The 16719-nt window shown below is 38.0% G+C and overlaps 1 protein-coding gene across 11 annotated transcripts in view; it reads left to right on the forward strand.

Moving 5' to 3' along the window:
* Nucleotides 1-11716: 11716 nt before the first annotated feature.
* Eya4 (EYA transcriptional coactivator and phosphatase 4) overlaps nucleotides 11717-16719 on the forward strand; it is a 266666-nt gene continuing 261663 nt past the window's right edge. For 3 of the 11 annotated variants that reach the window (XM_048798484.1, XM_048798506.1, XM_048798544.1), the window contains exon 1: nucleotides 12112-12835. The gene's annotated coding sequence lies outside the window, so the exon portion shown is untranslated. Of the gene's footprint in view, nucleotides 11843-12111; nucleotides 12836-16719 lie in introns of those variants that run through there. The other 8 variants (XM_048798518.1, XM_048798511.1, XM_048798522.1 and 5 more) reach the window with 5 other exon arrangements.

Raw genomic sequence — 16719 nt, forward strand, 5'->3', positions numbered from 1 at the left:
TGAAGCCATTTCATTTTATAAATGTTAAGTAAACATTCAGAAGAATATTTTAGGATTTTATGCAGGAAAAGCTCTGTGGTGGTGAATTTCTGGATATACATTGCAAGTGAAACTTAGCAGAGTTTACCATAAATAATGTTTTAGAATGATGACTTCTAAATTATTGCTTACAATCCTAGGGGGATAACTCTTGAAATAAGATTACTTTTTGAAGAAATTGAACCAAATGCTGGTGAGACTACCACAGAGCATTTGGTTGTATTATTCATATGATTTAAAAATATAATAAAAACAAGGGCTGGGGATATAGCTTAGTTGGCAGAGTGCTTGCCTTGCATGCACAAGGCCTTGGGTTCAATCCCCAGCACCACAAAAAAATAAAAATAAACAAACAAAAATATAGTAGAAACATAAGAGAAATGTTTGTTCCATCTTTCCTCACCTGTACCTAGAATGGGATTACAGTTTTAATGGCCATACTACATAAAAAAATCTCATGAGATTTCAGAGGGTCCAATATGGGCAACTGCAATGAAGGAGTATTGTGTGTGTCCATTTCTTCATTTTATATAGCAATTGGGAGTCTTCTATTACCTCACAGGAAAGTTCTGGAAGTCTCCTAATAAAAGTCCATTAAGTCATAAAATCATGAAGCACCACTTAAGAATATTAAAATGAGGCAATGGTCTTTGCAAGAGAGGGGGCTATTTAAAAAAAATATTTATTTTTTAGTTGTACACAATGCCATTATTTTATTTATTTATTTTTTTGTGGTGCTGAGGATTGAACCCAGGACCTTGCACGTGCTAGGCAAGTGCTCTATCACTGAGTCACAACGCTAGACTGAGAGGGGGATTTTTTAAAGTGTAGATTATTTAATTTATATAAGAAGAGCTGTAAATGAAAACTAGAATTTGGGGTTTGATTTGTTCTATGTGATAGGCTTTCTCAAATTTCAGGTAATACAGAAAATTTTAAAACAAGAGCAAAGTCACAGACACTCATTTTCAGAATGGCATGAAGTCCTTAAAAGTATGAGATTTTTGTTTGTATTGAATTGAATAATCCCTTATGAGTTTTTCTTTAAAAAAAATTATCACTCCTACCTTAATAGAAATGTTGGTGATGTAAGAATAACAGATTCTATGTTTAGTAATTTAAGAGATCTTAGTGAAGTAGAGATTGAAAAAAAATAAAGAGACAAAATATTTCCTTCAAATGTTTGATCAAGAATGGCATCACGGTGCCATTTGTAAACTCCACATCAAGTGGTAAGTTAAATTAATAGTTAGTTTAGCTACTTATTCAGGGTATACATACAAGTGAGGGCCATGAGAAGCTAACTGTTCCATATAAGAACACACTTCAAAGTTATAATGAATTTGTTTTGAAGTAACCCTGAGGCATTGTTTGCAGATTAAACTAAATGTATAAACAAAGCTGTTGTGGGCTTAGTTTATGAAATGAGTGTGAGTCTTGATGAGCCATGATGTTTGCTATTTGGGAATAGAAAACTACTTTTAATTTTACATATTCATCTGAGGAATACCACAAACATAAAATATGTAAGCTCTTCAAATTGGCTTAAAGTTAGGCATTTTTTCTTAGCAATAATCTAAATGTCAGCATAAAGTGAGTGTTTTAAAAGTTGTAAATCAAAGGCTATGAAATGTTATGAATTTCATAATAAAAAAACATTTTGACAACTCTAGTATTAAAAATACAAATGAATACTTTGAGTACCTAAAGCCATGTACTTACAGTGGTTTCAGTCTGGTAACCAGTCCTTAGGTGTGTTATCTGTATCATTCTTTGTTTTTAGTTTGATAGCCTTTCAAAAATCGTGATTTATTCAAAATTTACTGGCATTGATTTGAGAAAAGTCATCTAATACTGATAAAGAAGTTGTGTTATAAAACATCTCTGAATTTTGCTTTAATGCTAAGATAAGAACTATAAGTTGAAATCCTGACTTAGTCTAAAAAATAGTAAACAAATTTTATTTGAATTTCTATATTTTTAGTTTGTTCTAATTAGTTAAACATAAATTTTAAATTAAAAAGTTGTGGGGCTGGGGATGTGGCTCAAGCGGTAGCACGCTCGCCTGGCATGCGTGTGGCCTGGGTTTGATCCTCAGCACCGCATACAAATAAAGATGTGTCCGCCGAAAACTAAAAAATAAATATTAAAAAAAATTCTCTCTCACTCTCTCTTTAAAAAAAAAGTTGTTACATATAGGTATGCTTGTAGTTCACTCTCATTTGCTAGGCATAACTTGCTGCTGAATTAATAGCCTGCTTCTCTCTGCAGTATCAGTAGAGAAAGCAGGTTGTATTCTCTTAATTCATGAATTTTGAGAACCATGGTAGATGGATCTTTCATCCCATCTTTGTAATATTTTGAATTATACTGAACAATTATTTTGTATATCTCCTTTTGGAACCAGAAAATATAAGGTACTACAAAGCATTAATCTGGAAAACAAAAAAAGAGGGATGTAAAAAGGATGTCTTGTCAATTATGTTACTTCCCAGTTAGTTGCACAATGTTATAAAAATAATTTTATATTTAGAGGCTCTTGCTAACAACTTGTCCACAGGCACAATACTCTGTGCGTGTCATAGACGAGTTCAGAGACCTGCATTCTATTTCCATTTTCCCAACAATTAATGAACAAGTTATGTAACCTCTCTGCAACTAGAGAGCTAAAGGAGGAAAAGTTTGGGCCATATTACATCCAAATATCTTTATAAGCTTATAAAAGTTGCTGTTCTATGACAATTATTTACTTTATTGAAAAAGAGAAGAAATAAGTTATCTGAAGCTTTTTTTGAGGGGAGGCAGCGGGTAGGTTAATGACAAAGGTGGAATAAGCAAGTTACAGAAAATGTGAAAGGAATTAATTTATAAATATTATAAAATGCTTCAGAAATAAGACACTATTCCTAAAATCCTAGCTCTAGATTTACTTTGATGAACTTTGTGCTACTTTTTGTTATAGAATCATTCAAGACAGTGTAAATACTTCTTAAAAGCTAATCATTGGCAGCTGATGTGGATAAAATATGACTAAAAAACAAAAGTAGGTAGAAAAGAAAGAAGGTAGGACAAGTTCTTAAATGGTGTAGGGAAAAGCTGAGATAAAGAAATGCCCCACAGCAGCCCACATCCATGCTGGATGTGTGTATTCAATATGCTTCTAAAAATTTTAGCAGTAAGTCAGAAAGAGAAACTTGATTTGCTACACAATTTTCAGCATATTCAAAACATAAGCAACCTATAATTCTGATGATAGCAGTGCGTGATTCAATGAGCATTTTCTCAGTAACAGCCTATAAAGTAGATGCAATGACTCCTGGGCATTGCCACTATTGAGCTTCTGGTAGATCTGTATCCACTCTTACTTTCTCTCTTAAAATATCTATATCAAATTCATAACCAAATCATGTACTGAAGTATCCTTCAGTGAGGCCCAAGCAATAGGAGGAATCCCAAACCGCATGTACTTATTTTATTGAAGAGTTAGATTAATTCTTTAGCACATTTTTACAGACTGCCTACTATGTGTAATGTTCTGCATGTAGCACCATAGAGAAATTTAAAATATAGTCTGCTCTCAGTGTGTTATCACACATTGTCATACTACCTAGTCGATAATCCATACCTAAGACTCTTGAGACTATGGAGGATGTTCATAAGAAAAAAACAAAGATCACCTGTAGTTAGTAGCTGGAAGGGTGGGAGGTAGTGGGGAAAAGACAGGGTGGGACTCAAGGTTGGAGATCTGGAATGTGCACATAAGTTTCTCTGTCCCCAGAATAAAGGAGTGACATGAACAGAACTGGGTTGTAAAGTGAGTAATCCGATAGGATAAGTGGGGAAAAGCATTATGAACTGGAAAACCAATTACGTGGCTATTTATATTGTCTGTGTGAGAGAACACGAGGCCCAGATTAAGTTAGCATTAAAATAAAACACAAAGGAGGGGATAAAGCAAAGTTTATTAAAGCAAAGTGGAAACTACACAACTGGGCAACTGTTTGGATAGAGAAGTCCAAGGAATGAACAGACGCATTTCCACCTCTAGACAGCTGGGAGGGCACAGGGCCCATTAAGGGAATAAAGGCCCACAGAGAGAGGAGTATTGTTCTGGAAGGGAGGGAAGAAGATCCATTTGCTCCTGTTTTTGTTTTGCTGAATTATGCATACTCCTAGGCATAAATACTCTTCACATCTAAGGTGAGGTCAGATGATACCTCCTTCTTTCCTTGGCTGGAAGCAAACTCTCTCTGCTCTGAATGAAGCACATTTGTCAGAATTTCCCCTAAGGAGCTCCACACTTTCTTTCTCCCGTAATAACTATTTTAAATGCCCTGTTTTTGATTCTAGACTGAAAGTTCTAAAAGACAGGAACTATGCCAGGTTCATTTCCCTATCTCCTTACTTCAAGTGAGAATGCTTGAATGGTAAGAGAGAATGCTTAGAATCTCCACTTGAGTGGTCAGAGAAATTTCAGGAAGGGATGAAGAAAGGGTGGTCAGACAGAACTGAGTGAGGCCAGAGGAGACCTGAGTAAAGGGAGAAGAAAATTCCAAGGTGGGCTGTGTCAGCAGGGACACTCATCAAGGAACTGCTCTTGATTAGGACAAAAAAGTAGTTGTCAGTTGGGAAGAAGGTTTTGGGAATTCAATGTCTTTGAGTTCCCCTACACTGGTGTCCTGGGTGGCTTTAGTTCTGGTAGTTTCTTTGAATCATATACTATTTTTTTATATTCAGAAAATAAAATTAGCTAAACAGGGATGAGGAAAAAACAAACAGAAGCAAATGGACGCAACAGTATTTCAATTGAAGAGTGTTGTCACCTGAGGTAGGGGAAGTAGGAAAAAACTACTCCAAGTAACTTGTGAAATACAAAACTTCAACTCTACATAATTTATACACACACACACACACACACACACACACAATCTAAAAACGAAATGAGTGCATTCAGATCTTGAACTCTTCTCAATAGGTTTATTTTTCATAGTATTATGGATATAGCAATACTAAAACTGGTTGGTGTAAATTGCAGGACTAAGTAAATGAGTGTTTGTGTGAATAAATTTCAAAGTAAATATTTTTATAGAAAAGCCAAGGAATAACCTGAGATGAGAATGAAGCATAATGATGAATTCATCATTTCTAATAAACATATTTTTTTTTGGAAAAAAAAAACATTGTTTAGCCATAAGGCCAATCTGGAGAAAAAAAATATTTATCAAATGTTTATGGTTCTGTTTATTTGTTTTTGGTATCAAATTGAACCCTGGGAGCTTAACCATTGAGCCACAATCAAAGCCTGTTTTTTAATTTTTATTTTGAGACAGGGTCTCAGTAAGTTGCTCAGGGTCTTGATAAGTTGCTGAGGCTGGCTTTGAACTTGTGATCCTCCTGTCTCAGTTTCTGGAGCCACTGGGATTACAGGAATGGGCCATTGCACCTGGTTTATGGGGTTTGTTTGTTTGTTTGTTTTCATTCATAATTAAAGTAGCTTCATTGGTTCCCATGGAGATGAAAGATCTGTTCTTATCATTTATATCTGTCCTTATTTGAGGGTTCCAGAAGAATGGCGTAGCATTTTACCCAATCACATATTCAGAGGGGGAAGAATTGAGAAGCAAGAACACAAAGCCTTTCCTGAGGTCCTTCTCACCCATCTCACATGAGTTTTTTAGAGTTCTTTAGCACTGGAGAGTTCACAGAGCATTGTTTACATGCACTCTCTCATTTCCTTTTGAAATAAAACTTCGTGAGATCAGCCTTTCTTTTTAGGGGAAAACTACAACTGGAGTCACTTCCTTTAGTTCAACGAAATAATAATTGGTGCTATCTTCCCAGCACTACTTGAGGTACTGCAATATAGAGAAAGTGATAAGAGGCAACGGACCTGAATCTTCCCCTCCTGCCTTTTTCTAACCCAGTCCTCCCTGTCTTATAGATAAAAAGTTTCTTGTCTCAGAGTGTTGTCTTCAAGCTTCAACCCTGAGCCATATGTCCTACTCCAGTGGTTTTGTTTGCTTGTTTGTTATTGTTTAAGGACTTACAGATTGCTTTTGAAATTAAATCATGGAGCTAGAGTTGTTCATCATAGATCACAAATTGCAGGACTTATACAGAACATATTATTTCTGATGATAGGTAAAAGTTGAAAAAAATGATAGAATAAAAAATAGTAGAATAAACATAGAAAACTTGTTTGGGGCTTAGAGAGTTTATCAAATTGGCCATAGGGCTACATGAGCAGGCACTCCTCAAAACCAGATCACAAGAAGAGGGACCCCCACCACACTGAATGTTCTGTTACTACTGTTCTATTGTATCAGTTTATAAACTTAAATATTTGGGATCTTTTATTTAGCACCTACTTCTTTTAGTAAACATTTATGAAGTGTCTACTGGATACAAAGCACTGTGCATTAGAAGGAAACAAAGATACAAGATTCCAGTTTGCCATGTGAGATCTGGGTAGTTATCAGTGCTGGGTTAAGACATTTGTATTTTATTAAATAAGCATTTGGAAGCTAATGGGAATGTTTAACTGAGAAAAGGACCATACTATAGAGAAAGGAAAAACTCACATCTCTGCCTAAAGGATTAGCAGAGAAGAGCCAAGAACTGTGGGGAAGCCAATTATGACAGAAGACATAGATACCCTGACCTGAAAGGCAGCAATAATTCAATAGTGGAAGGATGTGGGACTGGGGTTGTGGCTCAATGGTAATGCGCTTGCCTAGCATGAGGCACTGGGTTTGATTCTCAGCACCACATACAAATAAATAAAATAAAGGTCCATCAGCAACTAAAAAATATTTTTAAAAAAGTGGAAGGACAGATGAAGAGACACTGCCATCATAAGATATAGTTGTCCTCTTCTCCATTACTTACATAGGAAAAGTGAGTCAAGAATGAAGGATGAATTCAACAAAGATGGTGCCATTAACACAGTTAAGTCACGTAGAGCTGGTGACTGAGGAGAGAATGGAGAATGAGATGATGCATTCAGGTTCCAGCATGCTCAGCTTGAGATGCTGACAAGACAGCGGGGGAAGATACCCAGGATTCTAGGAAGGACACCGATGTCCTTAAGTTACCCACTGAGAGATGAAAGAAGAGATGGAACTGAATGCAGTTGTAAAGAGAGCATCCTGCAGAAAGAGAGGAGAAACTTTGCCGAGGAGGATTTTGAGTGTCAAAGAAAGAAGCTCTGTAGGACCTTGAGTAGCAGCAATCTCAGGATAAACTCAGAATCATGAAAACTGAAAAATGCATAACTAGAAGCCTGTCTTCAGTAATGCTAAATACTTCCTGAATGTCAAGGATCATGAATACTAAGAAACAAAAAATGGGAGACCACTGGTGATCTTAAGGAATCATCCTGTATAAAAGAAGCAAAAGTCAGATTTGTAGGATTAGGAGATAAAAAGTAGATATATTGAGTGCTGATTTCTTTTTTTGAGAGGGTGGTGGAATAAAGGAATCATGTAATCAGGCAAAGTAATTTAAAGGTGTGTTGGAGAGTGATGAGAATATGTGAAATTGGAAAACACTGTAGAAATAAATTGTTTCTAAGTATTTGTGCTATTAAATATAGTGAAAGGAATAATACAAAGTTTTTGTCAGTTTCTAATAATATCATATTATAATATTTTCATTCAAAAGTATTCAGCATAGATTGTTGCAATTTAGTAGTCTTCCTAACTTTAAGATTTTATACATTAGATACTAGAGTTACTAATGTCAAATAATTACTTCAAAGTTGTCGGTCAGTTTATTTTCCCTCTATAAAATTTAATTTCTTCTTCTACCAACCATTGGATTATATACTTAAGGATTTTCAAATTATAATCAGTGGAAATTCATGAGCAGGAAGACATCATAAGGATACATAAAAAGGGTTGTATTAAAAAGATACTAAGTGAAATTTTTCTATTTTGAAATGTAGATGATTATAAACCAATAAAATCAAAGGGACAAAATGTGTAATTGGTGTACTTCAGAAATCAGGATTGGCATAGTATGCCAAGAGAAACACTGTGTGCAGTGAAAATAAAGAAGCAAATTACATGTAAGTTTGTTAGAATTTAAAAGTAGCATGAGTTGGTGGGAACTTGAAGGGCAGCCAAAACGTAATGCCAGAAAAGGAAAAAAAAAAAGTATGATACATTCTAGTATGCTAATGAGACCACACCTGGAATTTGATGTGGGATGTCCCTAACAAAAATGAATTAAACATCTAGGAAATTGGAAATAGTGCAGAGACAAGCAATAAGAATGATTAAGGGCTTTGGGATACTAAACTGCAACAAGATTAAAAGGTCTTACACTTGTTTAACATGGCAAACAGATGACTAAAAGTGGGCATGATATCTGTTTATAAACATCCAAAGGTTGGGTGTAAACATGGAAGATAAACTGGAACTGAATAATATGTTACTAGAAGGATTTAACTTGAGAAAAACTTTGAAGAGAGAATTTAAAAGTAAATACAAAGAAAATGTCTCCAGAAAATGTGCAGTTGTCTTTCTTTAGACACTTTGCCAAGAATGAGAAAGTTTCAGAGTCCATCAGAAGAGAATGACCCAATAGATGGGTAACTAGCATAATAGATAGGTCTCACTTCTTCCCTCTAACACACTATTAGGAACTTTCTCAAGTTTGATCTCTCTGCATGAATTTACCTTAAATGTGTGTTTATTTACAGGTTTTAGAAAACCAGCAGCTCAGGAGTTTAGATTTCTGTTTATCTTCATTTGTTCTCAGAGTCTGTCATTGATAGAGTAGACAGTGATCAACCTTGTTCTTATTGAGGCTGGTCTTTAAAACTTCATTCTTCTAAAGCTCAAAGGGTTTGGCTTAGGACTCACTAAGAAACAACTGAATAACTGTATTTTTTAGGAATTGTGCATGCTTCCAGCTGAAGTTCAAAGGTACGCTAAAAGGGTGCTCAAGAGATTCACTTTGGGATTATTTCTCCAAATTTCCAGTCCTCTGTTAATTTTTTTTTTGTAAATATAGTGTCTTATTCCACTTCTTAGCCTAAAAAATCTGTTCTTACTAAAGTGATAGTACTATTTGTTTCCTTAAGTTTGCTTTTAAATGAAATTAAAGTAAAATTATGTTTTGGATTATGAGCTCTTAGAGCGTTTTGTTTGTTTAATTTGAGTTAAACAAAACTAAATGCCAAAACAGTGCCATAAATATTTGAAAAATAAACAAATAGTAAATGATATTGGCAGAGGCATTGTACCCCAGAGGAGTGAGTTAAGGGAATAGCTCACAGTGGAACTTATTTTTCCACTGATTGGCACTATAAAGTCACATATTCCTACACTGTCTCAAATGTCTTTTCTCAGATTGAGTTGAACATTTGTAGATATTCTAAGTTAAATTTACACCATGTAGGATCTACTAGTATTTTGGAAATTTTTTCAGAATTTGGTAGTAGGTTTTTGAGTTTAGAATTTCCCAAAATTTTTTTTCAAGCTCTTTGAGTTTCTCCCATTATTCTTCATTGCCTTATAGAACTTTGTTGCAGTACCATATTGGGCCAATAGATGTTGCTATCATGGGGTTGAGAGTCAGTGGTTAAAGCCTAATATGCAGAGGGAAAGGGAAGGAAAGAATGGATGAAGGGATGGGTAACTAGCACAATCTTTTATCAGAGTAATTTGCTTTTTAGCTTTGTACTTATAAATTGTTTACGTTTTTCCACAAGTAAGAAAAACAATTTAATATGTTAATTTAAAAGACACTTCAACTTCAGAGACTTCAGATATATTTTAAGCAAGGACATCAAAGATTGAATAAGCACAGAAGTAACTTGGATTCAACATTTCTCTCCAAAGCCTGAGGGGACACATGGATTGTAACTCTACAAACCAATGTTTTTCAAATTGGTGTGTGAGGTAATTTTAGGTGAAACAGAGAAAATAACTGTTGTTTCCACAATATATATTCATTTCCAAGGTCATTACTACTCATGGTAAATAATACTGGATTTCCTTTTGTGGTGATGATAAAAAGTTTCCTTTTTCAGATAAACTTATTTAATGAAATAGGTTAAATGTATCTATTAAGTTAAAAATATTAAAGGTGAAAAAGCAAGTGGTATTCAATAGAAATACTAGAAATCATGCTTTATTTAAACAAATGATATGTTTTTGCTTAACAACCTTAAAATTGCTTGATTTCTAATTTCAACCTTTTTTTTCAAATGTGAATTGAAAATATATTTTATTTCACTCCTAGTAATATCCATGTTACTTATATTATTTGAGATTATTAGAAGGTACTAAAAGGTTTTGGATGACGAATATGTCATATTTGGATGGCATAATATTCATATAATTTTTTGATATCTTTTCTAAATGCATTTTATTATAGATTTATAAAACACTATGAGAGAGCAAAGTAACCTTCTAAGCAAGGTCAGCCTGCCAAAAATCTCACATGTAAAATGGATAAAATGAGATCTGTAAAATTAATTAAGTCTGCCCATTGACATTTTCTCTTTAAGTGTATATTAACTGGTACTCCTCTTTAGGCCAGAATGTGCTCTGGACTATATTCCAATTCCTCTTTGCTCCAACCCACTGCCAGAGTGCTTTCTACCTTGAGAACCAGAAAAGGAAACATTATGCCTGGCAGTGCCTGCACCCTCCAAAATAAATGAGCAGGAAAGAACACCCAGTAAGTGATGAAAGCAGCAAGGAGTGCCTTTATCAGTTAAAATTTATAACCCAAGCTTTTCCATTGCCTCTTAATTATTGTAGACAATGTCCCACTCATTAAAAACTAAATTGTAACTACAAGTGTTCAGTATTGATTTTATTTTTGGCGGTCCTCATTTCAGTTGCATGTAACCAAGTTGAAGAAGAGAATGAAATATTTTTCTGAAAATTTTCACAATATAATTTACAAGTTAGTAGACAAAATGTTAAAATTTAGTTTATACAATGTTAAAACTAAATTTTCTTTGGGAGTCATTTCTTTTTTTCTCCTTCTTCTCCTTCTTCTTCTTCTTCTTCTTCTTCTTCTTCTTCTTCTTCTTCTTCTTCTTCTTCTATTTTTTTGGCAATGCTGAGGCTCAAACCCAGGGCAGTGTGCATGTTATACAAGGGCTCTGAGATACATCTCCAGCTACCTGATTGGGAGTAATTTTTATGAATTAGGCAATGTGCATGGCCACTGCTGAATCATGGGCTTTGTGGTGTAGAGACCACTGTGTTGGTTTCAGGGAAAGTTACGTAGGTTTCTTTGGGTTTTGGTTTCCTCATCTTTTACATAAGCTTAATAACAAAGACAACTGTAGAGTTGTTGTGAAAACTAAATGCACTCACATGTCCCATAAGCGACCAACACAATGACCACAGTAAATTCTCATTTATCATTATCAATGTGACAAAGAAGATGCTGCTGAAATAAATAATAGGTTTTAGACAGAGATGATTAAGTGGACATGAAATATATGGATTTACTTTGCTGTAGGCCCGATTATGTTATTTGTATGTGTATATAGAGAGTCTTAAATCCTATGTAGGTACCTAATGCATACGCAGAAGGCTTAGGCACGAAATGTCATTTCAGCAATGTGCCTGAGGAAGCTCTGACGCTGCCTTGGAATTCAGTCTTAGTTGCCTGACCTTTGAGCGTCTGGGAGGGATGCCTATACCTGCACCCAGCGCTGGAGGGGGCCCAGGCCCTTCCCACCCCAGCCGATCTGCACAATGCTTACTCCTTCACAGCATACATCTCCACAGAAAAGTTTATTATCTTCAGACAGTGAAAGCTACCAAATCTGGTGAGCGTTGGCTTTTATTTTGCGTTGTTGCAAGGAGGAGAAGTCCCTTCTGTCTTCTCCCTTGGGGTGAGTGGCACGGAGACAGGGCAGGGAGCCCGCAGTGGCCTACACCCTGGAGCCGGTTTGCAGGAGGGATACAGGCAAGTCCACGAACTGCCCCGCAGAAGCAGGTGGGGACAGACAGTGATTCCTTCTCCCAGGGAGGGGAGAGAGGCCGCGGGTCCCTCCCCTCAGTCTAGAGGCTGCAACAGCCCGGGGCAGGCCGGGTTGGGGCGGGGTGGGGCGGCGCAGAGGGCGCGGAGATTACCACGGCGCCACCGGGGACGCCCAGGGCCACAAGGCCCCGAGCGGACCCCACGCGAAACCGCAAAGGATGACAGCAGGCAGTCTCCCCAGGTCGAATATAAAAGAATCGGTCCCGCTCAAGCCAAGGTCCCCGCGCGCCCAGCGGCCTGCCGCGAGGCCCCCAGTGGCCACCCGAGCCTGAAGTCGCTGGCTGCGACGTCCCCCCACCCCCGCCTCCAACTCCGCGCGCAAGTGCGAGGCTGCCCGCCGCGCGGCGCACGCTCGGGCCGCTCCCGGCTTCCGCGCAAAACTTCCATCCAGTTCACTTGAAGTTGTCGCTCCCTTAGAGAGGGGGAAGGAGCTTCGGGGAAAAGCTGGGGAGTGACGACTGCGGCTGCGGGGCGCGCGCTCCTTTTCTTTTCTTCTACTTTTCCCCCCGTCGTCAGTCCAGAGTTTTGGCTCTTCCCCTCTCCTACTCCCCACCTCGGAGCCGGCTTCTCCCCACCGCCTGGCTTTCCCCCGACTTGTGTAGGCTGTTTTTTTGGGGGTGGACGAAGGGGATGTCCTGTTTTCACCAGAGACACGACGCGAAGGGGAAACTTAGACATTGGAAGGAACGAGAATAAATACCTAAACACGGACGGGAGGATCCGCGGCTGGGGCAGACACTTGGACTTCGGGATCCCGAGGCGATCCGGGCGACGGGAGGTGAGTATACCTCTTCATCCAACCTTAGCCCTACAGCCTGCGAGGGTCCATATTTGGAGAAGCCCCCAAACTCTTCCCTAAAAAGTGCGCACGACTGCAATGCGCTGAAGACAGAAGACTCGCAGCCGAGCAGTGTGTGGGCTCCTGAGCTCCTGGGGCACTCGAAGGCGGGGTGTCTTATGCGGGAGAGGCCAGGCCGCTTTAACTGCGGTGGTGCGCTCTTGCGGAGCAGAAGACCCGAATCCCAAAGGGTCCCCTTGGAGCCCGCTGCCTGCTGCAGGACGCAGCGCTACCGGCGTGGAACCCGGTTCGCCGCAGCTAAGTCTGCCACAGGGTGCACCGCTCCTACCTGCACCCCGCCCCCGCCTCACAGAAAAGTGCGCACCAGGGTCTCCCCAACATCCATCCTGTGACCTGTATTACTTTGTAATGACCCCCTAGATGGCCCAGGAGCCTGGGTTTTCACGAGACGGGGTACTTTTGTAGATTCAGTGATTGTGCTCTAATTTTCAGGCACTCACCGGGCTTAAAACTGCGCCGATACCACGTTAATAGTTTTTATGTGGCGTGGACTGAGTGTCTTCTGTAGTTTGCCAGGGTCCGTGAAATTAGAGGCGCCTAGTCAGAGGAGTCGCGTTCATTGGCTCGGGACACAGATGCCGTGGAGGGATTATAACTTCTCCAAGAGAAGGGACCTGACTGAGGAGAGCGGGTTTGCTCTCCTTTCAAAGCCTACTGGGTCTGGGGAGGCTGCTGGTCTTGAAAGGTTTCTTTTTTTCTTTTTTCGCTTGGTGAAGCGGGATTTGGAGGTAGACAGTGTGCGCGCTTGTTTTATTCGGCGCCACACAGCAACCCGCATTTCAGCTTGGTAGATTTTCTTTCCTTTGTATATAAGATTCTGAGCAGCTCGGAGCGGTTAGGGAAATTTGCGGATCAAGCTTCGAAGCCAAGCGATGGAGAAACCAGAGGGCAGTTTACTTTTTTCATCTCTTCCCTTGTTGAGATGGATGGTATTGTCTCCCTGCGCCCCCATCCCTCTTTCCGCTTCCCCTTGAAGGCTAATGGGGTTTGCGCTTTGGGGGGCAGCGTGTGCGGGAGGGTGCCGTTTGGGGACTGTCCGCTCTTCTGTCGCCCCCCCCTGCACCTCTCCGTGCCACTGCTGAGCGGAGCGGGCAGAGTCATTCATGAATTTTAACCTGAGGGCAGCAGAGGAAGGTACGGGTCCCTTGGTCCTTTCTGCCAAGGTGCAAATAGTTCCCAGGCGTGTGTTTTGGTTTCAGACAGTTCCACGTGGAGCACCTCCGTGTGCGCGTGTGTTATGTACTTGATCTGCGAGGAGGTAACAGGAGTCTCGTGTTCAAACCCAGTGGGCCGTTGGCCATTAATTTGCTTTCCTGGCTGTCATTACAGACACTTCCAAAATCTGATACCTAAGAGAACCAGCAGGTTAGGTTTCACATTAAGAGCTCATACTTAACAGTTTTCTTTCTCCCTTACCCCTTTTGGCTTGGCACCCCGGGATCAACGTAATGTTGGAGCGAAATGTATCTTCTCGAATATGGTGTTTTGTTCCTCTTCTCATCAGCGGCCGCTTTTTGCACCCTCGGGCGTTTGTCAGTTTCAGTGCGGCTCCTGCGGGATTTAGGTGGGAGTCTTCCGAGCGGTTAACAACCGCGGGCTCCCATCGACAGCTTCTGAAGTTTCATTTACACGTTGGTGAATGACAGGATTGAAAGTTGAGGAAGCTTTTTTATTTTTGTTTGTTGGGTGTTTTTTGTTTTTTTTAATTTTATTTTTAAGATCTCCTCAACACCAGAATTGTGCTTGTTATCTTTTCCCTGGTAGAACTTGGTTTTAATCAGAAACATCATCTTTTTAATTATTTGTCTTAAAATGTTTTTGGCAAGCTGAGACCTGAAGAACCAAAAACTAGGGAAAGGGGTGGGGAGAGACTCCTGAAACAAAATATCTGATATGTGGTATGGTGTATTTTAAGATTGCATTCAAAGACATTTGTGTATTTTTAAAAATAAGATTATCCCCCCAAATAAAAATCAGTAGTAACAAAAAACAAACTGTTTTGCGTGGAGCGAGATTTACAGAATCTGAGTTTTATGGCGATTATACCAAATGCACATATAACTACACCCACTTTTATTATATACCATACACTTTGTTCCATCTGATTAAAAGTTGTAAGTCTTTCAAAGTAAAACTATTTAAAAAAATGTCTGTAGGAGAATGTTAAAACTTTTGACAGTAATAGCTTTGAAAGTAATATAATTAGATTAGCTGGAAACTCTTTTTTTTTCTCTCTCTCTCATTACTAGGGATGTGTCCTTGTCTTTTCTAATAAAGGAAGGTTTAAAATCAATTTGGCTTTTAAAAGTCTGTTTTCCTTTATAAATTGCCTGAAAATAAGTATGCTTATTTTAAGCACACTTACTAACGTTTTTAAGGCCATCATATTTAGAAGATGTTTCACATTATAACTAAAGTAAAATGATGTTATTCAATTCTTACCTTTTTATTACTATTAATTTTCTTGAAAATTAGATAGTCAAATTCTCATTTCCAAAATGAAGTTTTATACAAGTATGTTTTCCTACGTAATATTTAGTATAAGTAATATGTTCAAGTTTAAAAATTTAAAATCCCTAAGATCTGTATACAAATAAATTGTCTGAGCTGGGATTGTGGCTCAGTGGTAAGAGCGTTTGCCTAGCATGGGTGAGGCACTGGGTTCGATTCTCAGCACCACATATAAATAAATGAACAAAATAAAGGCCCCTCAACATCTAAAAAATTTTTAAAAATTGTCTTAAAGAAAGTCATTAATCTTATTGAGAAATACACATGCTGGATTCTAGAAGAATTCTAGAAGCTGGATTAAAAAATGTTGCTTTTTCATAAAAGTTTTTTTCAAAGAGTGACTGGCAGAAGAATAGTTTGTCATTTTGCAATAATTAATTTTTTTCTTTTTATAAACTTCCTTTGAGTTAAAAAAGAAAAGAAAAACAGATTCTCCCATTTCTGTTTCCTTTTATTTATATTGTGATTTGGGGTGTAAATAAATTTTACATAGCCACGGGAAATAGAGTGTCCAGTTTCATGTTTTCAGTCTCTGTTGCAAAACTCTCAATGACTGATGTCGTGTCTAAAAATATATTTATGGGGCTTGTTATTTCATTTTTAAAATTTCATGCACAGGAATCAGATTATCTAGAGTTTTTAGAAAGGTAAAGTGGTAGAAAACATAAAACTCTTTATATAAAAAGTTAGGATGTTGGAAAATTTACATTCTGACTTTCAGATAGTAAAATTGAACTTATTTCACCCAGTGGAACCTTATGTTTTTTTTTTAATTTTTTTATTCAAGAATTCAAGAAGAGGGGAGATAATCCCTTTTGAGAATTAGTGAAGTGTTAAGTAATTTAAGAATGTAAGTATTTATTATGTTTTTCATTATCTTTTTTTCTTATTTAAGTAAATGCAAGAACACTAAACATTCAGTAAAAACAGGCCCCCTTTATAAGGAGTTTATTCACCATAGTTCAGTATTGCAGCTGCTGATCATATTTCATGGAGCTGTTAAAGCACTTAAAACCTAAAATTAGGTACTGTCTGGTTGTAAATATTTCAGGTCACTCATTTAAGAAATAAATAGAAAAGTGTGCTATCAAAAGCAGGAGAGGATTTGAATCCTCTCATTGAGGAGCTGAACAAACCTCTGTCAAACACCTTGTTATTATTTCAGTGTGACTATAATCCTGACAGTTTCTTTTTCAAATGGATATTATCCTTACATATACTACATTCTTATAATGTGTCTCTCAGTAGAGTATCTTAAACTAATTGTATTCAGAAATTACAGTTGGGGGATT

The sequence above is a fragment of the Marmota marmota genome, unplaced genomic scaffold, assembly GCF_001458135.2.
Source record: "Marmota marmota marmota unplaced genomic scaffold, marMar, whole genome shotgun sequence".
Taxonomy (NCBI): Eukaryota; Metazoa; Chordata; class Mammalia; order Rodentia; family Sciuridae; genus Marmota; species Marmota marmota.